We start from the raw sequence: 7,924 nt of genomic DNA, 5'->3' as shown, positions 1-7,924 counted from the left end.
CTCACCATCCTCTATTCAAATAATATTATTCCTGAAAAAATCAACCTCATGTGTTTCTAAGTAAAAAAAATCAATTGATATCATATGTGGAGCACCCAAATGCCCCGTTATAGGTGGGACAAATCAATTAATAAAATTTTTGCTATATGTGCTTTTTGACTTCACAAAAGTCTATATACAATAATCCCTTTTGAAACTTTTTTCTTTTATCTCTCTTAATACTTTTTTTTTTTTCATAAAGCTTCTTTTAAAATTGTATGATATTTGATCGAATGTCACGAGAGGCCAAAGTGTACCATATGTTTGAGGTGTGTAAAAACAAATAAAGAGTTAAAATGAAAGAAGAATTCTTACACACACAACATGAATGACTAGAATAAGATTGACATGACATTGGGAATGGTAAAAGTACTAAAGTACTTTGTATTAAAGTTAAATTATAGGTCTAATTTCTAAACTTTGAAATTTGAGTCTAATCAACTATCAAAACTTTAGTAAGTTCTTAAACTTGTTAATTTTGTGTGTTCAAAAAGTCTATCTACTTAAATAATCTATTAGCTTCTTGAACTCACTTTAAGTTTAAAGATCTTGACAATTATTGATCATATTTTACAATTTACTAATCTAATAGATATGAAATTGAAATATTATTCATCAATTAAACATAAAACTCAACTTTCTAATTAAAAGTCAAATAAATTTTAGAAGTTTCAAATAATTAAATAAGAGATATATTAGACACAAAATTATAAGTCTAAGGATTTATTGGATTTTTTTTTTAAATAGATCAAAAGCCTTTTGGACACCCATTTAAAAGTTGATGGATTAAATTTATAATTTGATTTTGAATTAAACTTAAATATTTTTGAGTTATCGACCCTAATATAGTGTTTGTACTATTAAATGTGAGGCCACAGATTCAATCTCCACCCAAAAAAAAAAAAAAAAAAACTTTAAATATATGTTTGGAATTTATTTTACACTCTTTTATGAAATCATTAATCTTAGACATTTTAGATAGTGTACAAAATAGACAAATAAGAGAATTTTGAGTGAAACAACTTGAACCATTCACACATTTGTCTTTTAGTTCAACAATACAGAATAAGAGGAGAACATTAGATCTATTGGTCGTACACATTCATGTTAACTATATTTCACATGTTTAAGATAATTGTAACATTGAAAATTTTCATATGTCTTATATAACAAAAGACACAGTTATCAAAATTGAATGTTTGCAATGAGAAGTTATAATCGAAAGATTATTGAAGAAGTGTTTGATCTCAACGGTCAATTTTTTTTTAAACAGATTTTAAAATAAACTTGAAATAGCTCCCTACTTTATAAATGCAGAGCTATTTTTAAAATCAGATAATAGAAAAATGAGATAGAAAGTATGTAAACGAGAACTCATCTTTTTGAAGCTTTGAATAAAGAAATATCCTCCTCCTTCTCGTGAATGTAGGTATCTTGGCTGAACCACGTATATCAAAGTGTTCATCTTCTTCTGCTCTTTCTTCTTCATGATATGCATGCTACAAATCTTCAATTTACCTTTCAAGATCCATAGAAAACAGAAAGAGGGTTAGAGAGAGTTAGATAAATTTTTAGATCTCGGTTAGAGAGAGAGAGAGGAATTTTACTAAAATAATTTCTACTTTGATGGTTTCAATCTAATCGGCTGAGAAACCAAAACAAGCCCAAGCACATGTTCTCCATTCAGCTTAGTTGTCTTCTCTTTAACTTTCATTCTACCTAACACACTTAATCAATTGGATCAGACTTCTCCAATTAGTTTTGGGCTTGCAAATTTGAATTAAAGCCCAACAAAATGGTATCAGAGTACAAGACTATCAAGAAAGTAATTCTTGGAGAATCAAGATTCAAGTTTTTGACCAACCATTGTAGTAGTAAGGTTTGAAGTGGAGAAATTCGATGGAAAGGGTGATTTTGGCTTGTGGAAAGACAAAATCAGAGTAATCCTCAGACAACAGATGGCTTACAAGGCCCTTCTTGATACATATACTTTCTCGAATACAGTCACAACACAAGAAAAAGAAGATTGGGAGCTAGCAGCCTATGGTACTCTTGTCCTAAATCTTAGTGACAATGTTTTGAGGCAAATTCTTGATCAAAAAGCAATCTATAAGATTTGGACGAAGTTGGAAGAACTATATTCGACCAAGGATCTTCCAAATAAAATATATCTAAGGGAGAAGTTTTTCATATTCAAGATGGACTCATCAAAGTCACTTTCAGACAACCTTGATGAATTTAAGAAGATTATTTCCAAATTCAAGAAGCTAGGGGAGAAATTGAGTGATGACAATGATGCCTATGTACTTCTTAACTTCCTACCATATTCTTACAAAGAAATAAAGCATGCTTTGAAGTATGGAAGGGATTCCATAATTACAAAAGCCATCATCACAGCTTCAAGAATAAGAAAACTTAAGCTAAAATTTGTGAAAAAGGAATAGCCAAGTGGTGAAGGGCTGTTTGTGAAAGATAATTCTAAACCTAATCACTCTAAAGGAGGAAAATAGTAGCATACTGATGAGAACAAGCCTAAATAGAAGACTAAAGGTAAGTATTGCAAAAAGAAATGTCACCTAATCAAGGATTGTTTCATTCTTAAGAGAAAGAAGCTAAAGGAAGACATCCTGAAACTTTAGTTGTAGAAGGTTCCTATGTTTACTCTAATGCACTAGCTTCGACACAAAATAAGGCCAAACATGTAAACCCCCTTGGGAAACATGATTGGGTCTTAGACTCTGGATGCACCTATCATATGACCCCTATAAGACTTTGGTTCAACACCTATAAGGAGATTAATGGAGAAATGGTCTATATAAGCAACAACCAAACTTGCAAAATTGAAGGGATTAGATCGGTGTCAATGAAATTGAAAGATAGGACTGTGAAACTTCTTAGAAATGTGACATGTGCCACTTCTCAAAAGAAATTTGATCTCTTTGGGAATGATAGATGCAGTTGGGTGTGAATACAGATGAAAGGAAGATAATCTTGAAGTTCTTAAAGATTCTAAGGTGGTCCTAGTTGGAGAAAAGGTCAAAGACTTATTTGTGGTCAGAGGAGTTGAAATGATGACAGAGGCTTATGCAGTGACTTCTAATGGGTTGATAGAGGCTGACATTTGGCATAAGAGGCTATATCACATTAGTGCTAAGGGGCTGAAGAATCTATCTAAACAAGGCATTCTACCTAAAGGGATTTGTAATCAACTTACATTTTGTGAGCATTGTGTTTTGGGCAAGGCTACAAGACACAGTTTTACTAAGGCACAACATACAACCAAATCCATCCTAGACTACATACACTCTGATCTTTGGGGACCGGTCCCAACTCCAAGCCTAAGTGGTTCAAGGTATATACTTTACTTTACTGAAGACTTCTTAAGAAGAGTATTACTTTTGAATTCAGGAAGCAAGTAGTGGAAGCGAAACAGGATCATTAAGCATTCTAATTCATTAATTTTGGCTTCAAACTAAGCATACTTATAAACTAAAAACAGAGTTTCAACACTAAATTTTGAAGTACCTTTAATTCACAATCTTCAGCTGCAATCTCTTTCTTCTTTGGATGTGAACTACCACAAGGTTTTCCCTACTATCCTCTTGGAGCCTTAAATTGAGTTGTAGGACTCAAAACAAGCTTGAATCGAAGGAAATTGAAAAGGAGGTTATTGGTTTTACACAGTGTGAAGAACACTTCTTCAAACACAAATTCTCAATATTCAGCAACCATTGCTCTTCTTCTTTCACTCAAAATTTCAGCTTTATATTGCATGACTTTCATGCAACTAACAGCCTTGCATGAATCATAACTCATGCTCTGTCTCTTATACACATCTAGATGTGTATAAGAGACAGGAACTAGACCAATTAGATGTCAAGACTGCCTTCTTACATGGACATCTAGAAGAGAGTATATATATGGTGCAACCTAAAGGATTTGAGGTAAAAGGGGAAAAAGGATTTCTATTGTCTTCTAAGCAAGTCTATCTATGGACTTAAACAATTCCGTATATGCTGGTACATAAGGTTTAATGACTACATAGAGAGGGTTCCAAAGAAGTACCTATGATATATGTACATATGTTAATTTAACTATGTACCAGAACAAAGTATATCTATTTCTCTGTGTTGATGACATGTTGCTAACAGGGAGTTCTAAAGAAGATTTAACTCATATCAAAGATCTCCTAAAGAGATAATTTAACATGAAGGATATGGGTCAGTCAAGAAAGATCCTAGGGATTGAAATCCCCAGAGACAGAACTTCTTCAACTCTAAGTCTCAGTCAAGCTAGATATTGTGGTAAAATAGTTCGAAGATTCAACCTATCTAATGCCAAACTAGTGACTATCCCTATTGCACATTATTTTAAGTTATCTTAAACTAATTCACCCACAAAAACAGACATTAAACACCTAATACAAATGCAAACAATGCCTTACAGTCAAGCAGTGGGCAATTTAATGTACTTTATGACCATGCAAAGCTAACTTACCAGAGCACACAAAAGAAAAACTAGAGTTGTATGGCTATGTTAACTCTAACTTTGGAGGGGATTTAGACAAAATGAGATCCTTATCAGCCTGTTTATTCCTATATGGCCCTAATTTGGTAAGTTGGAAAGCAAATTTACAGTCAATAACAACTCTGTCTACAACAGAGGCAAAATATATGGCATTAGCCGAAGCAATTAAGGAGGGATTGTGGTTAAAAGGTTTGGTGGCAGATTTTGGTATATCACAAACAGTAGATAAAATCTACTGTGATAAACAAAGTGTTATCCATCTTTCCAAAAATCCATAATATCATTCAAGAAATAAACACATAGACATCAAGTATCATTTTGTAAGAGACAAAATGGAAAAGGGTGAAATTGAGGTGCTGAAAGTACATACCACAGAAAATGTAGCTGACATGCTCATGAAGCCCATCTCCAAACTCAAGCTCCTCAAATGTCTCGAGCTAATCAACTTCAACTTACCTAAAAAAGGATAGACAAAAATTAGATCTAGAAGGGAGAAAGCTACATGTATTGAGTTGAAGGTGGAGATTGAAGTGTTTGATCTCAACGGTTAATTTCTTTTAAAACAGATTTCAAATAAACTTGTAACAACTCCATACTCTATAAATGCAAAGCTATTTCAGAATCAAATGATAGAAAAAATAGATAGAAAACATGTAAAAGAGAACTCATCTTCTTGTAGCTTTCAATAAAGAAATATCCTCCTCTTTCTCGTGGATATAGGCATCTTGACCAAACCACGTATATCAAAATGTTCATCTTTTTATGCTCTTTCTTCTTCATGATATGCATTCTATAAAATCTTCAATTTATCTTGCAAAATCCAATAGAAAAATAGAAAGAGGGTTAAAAGAGAGTTGAAAGAAAGATCCATATATCATTTAGGAGAGAGGGGGGGGGGGGTTTTGATAACGGATAGAAATGCACGTTATCATGGTGTTAAGTTCTTAAACAATGTTGGGTTGCGTTGATAAAAACATGTTAAATTGCATCCATCAAAGCATCAATCATATATTGCGGTCCATGTGTTCATCGCATTAGAACAATTGATTTTTGTATTTTTGTGTAGAATATGCATTAACGCAAGGCAAGAATTGTGATCATAGGAAATCATTGGTCAAGCGCAACTTCACCGCAAGACTTTGCGATGATTGTGCTCGCAAACATTTTCCCGAGAAGGATTGCCCAACTTGGTTAGCGCAATATAGTGGGCACATCAGGGTGAAAGGCTAATTAATCGCGATTGGAACAGAAAGCTGATGACATCGAATCCAAATTAAGTTGACAGCGATAACAATCAACAAGTACATTTTCAGCTTTTCGGTGACAAATATTCGGCGCATCAGTCAGGAATAAAGCCATCCCATCTGTATAATCATGACAAGAAGCCGCCGTTCACCTGGATGTTTATAAATACTAGAGGCATTCTTGGAAAAAGGTTCACCGTCACCATTCTTAGTTCGAAGTTCATACATCCTTGTTCATAGTTTCTTTCATTTTTTAAGGACGGACGCGAGAGAGAAGGTTGTGCCGATAGATCGTTCTGGTAAGCTTGGGAGAGTGCCAGAAGCTTCAGGAACAGAGAGAGGGCCGACGCCTGCGGAACGCCGGAACATCTTTAGAACCGAATAGAGATTACATGTAAAAAGCCTCGGTCAACAAGGAATTGCTACCATACTCTCTACCTTTAACTTCCATTGTCATTTTGTACTCCATTCATTTATCGAAATGGAATTTATTTCTCTATATCTATTCACTCTCTGTTATTTACGCATGAGTAGATAAATTAGTGGAATGGCTTGAGAAGCATTTAACTAGCACAACTAGGGAATCTTCATGTTATGTGATTATCTTGTATTATGTATGCTTCATTCGTCCATTAGAGATACTCGGAAGGGTAGTCTAAGGATAGAATCTAGGCTTGGGAAGGTCAGGTTAGAATCTAGGCTCGGGAGAGTCAGATTAGAACGCATAATCAAGAGATAGAAGCTTAAGAATGAGCATTATTTGTTATCAATGCATCGCATGCATCCTAGAGATAGGATATGATTGTATGCAGTCACCTTGCTTTTATGCATTTTGCAACATCGTATAGGACAAGAGTAGAGACTTAGAGATAAGCTCTATGGATACTTTTGCATTCAACAATGCGTCCTAGACTTAGGAGCATCGCATTTGCACTGGAAAATGACTTGCTGTGCATGGTGGTATCATGATCTCATAGTCTGACGCATTCCCAAGTAACGCTAGCTAAAGATCTTCTCAACCCATTCATCGCATATTTAGTGCATCTATCACAAAACCGACTTTTCTCAAATCCATCACATTTTGTTATTTTCTCATTAACGCAATCAACAACAAACCAACAATTTATTTATTTAGTTATCGCAAAGTTTTCCTAAAAATTACCAACGCAACCTGTTTTCACAAGTCTCTATGTTCAACCCTGGACTTACCAGGAAACTCAGTGGAATTTACACTTGGATTCCACTGAGGAAACTTGAGTGCACAACGCAATTTCATCAATGCATATCATCCACATTTCCACTTCGTAAAAATAAGCATAAGAGTTTTACCAAAATAATTTCTGCTTTGATGGTTTCAATCTAATCGGCTGAGAAATCAGAACAAGCCCAAGTATGTATCCTCCATTTAGCTCATTAACTTGGTTTTCTTTTTGCCTTTCATTCTACCTAACACACTTAATCAATTGGAGCAAACTTCTCCAAGTAGTTTTGGGCCTACAAATTCAAACTAAAGCCCAACAGTTATTTTAAACGAAATTGGAGAAAATGACAAAATTCAGGGATCTTTTGGATTTATGTCAAAAATTGAACATAATAAGAATTTGGGAAAAATGTGTACCGCTCACGTAACGTCTACTTTTATAATATCGAATTTACCTCTAGTATGGTCGACTAACAACATTGTTGAATACAGTGTAATTGCTACAACATATATCAATTCTAAATAGAAATACAGTGTAAATGGAAAGCGTCAGTTATGATATTCCAACTAAATGGATTCAATATAAAAAAATGGCACATGTTTCGGCCAATTTAAATTTGAAATTGGCAATTTAATATCAAATTTGACTTGATATAACTACTTTTCAAACTTACTTAAAATGAATCAATCTCTAGTTTGTATATCTCCATTTTGATTTCAATATATACCAGATCTTCAAATTTTATATTATCTCATTAATTTTTTAATAATTTAAATTCGTATAAATATATTTGATTCTAACTAAGATTTTATTCATTATTCTATACATATTATAATCAAACTGTATATTTCATACAAACTTTCTCATTTTTTATTTTATTATCACGTTTTATCACTTATCATCTCATTATAT

The sequence above is a fragment of the Benincasa hispida genome, chromosome 1 (genome assembly GCF_009727055.1).
Source record: "Benincasa hispida cultivar B227 chromosome 1, ASM972705v1, whole genome shotgun sequence".
In the NCBI taxonomy this organism is placed as follows: Eukaryota; Viridiplantae; Streptophyta; class Magnoliopsida; order Cucurbitales; family Cucurbitaceae; genus Benincasa; species Benincasa hispida.
The sequence above is the reverse complement of the archived record's forward strand: the minus strand, read 5'-3'. Positions refer to the sequence as shown.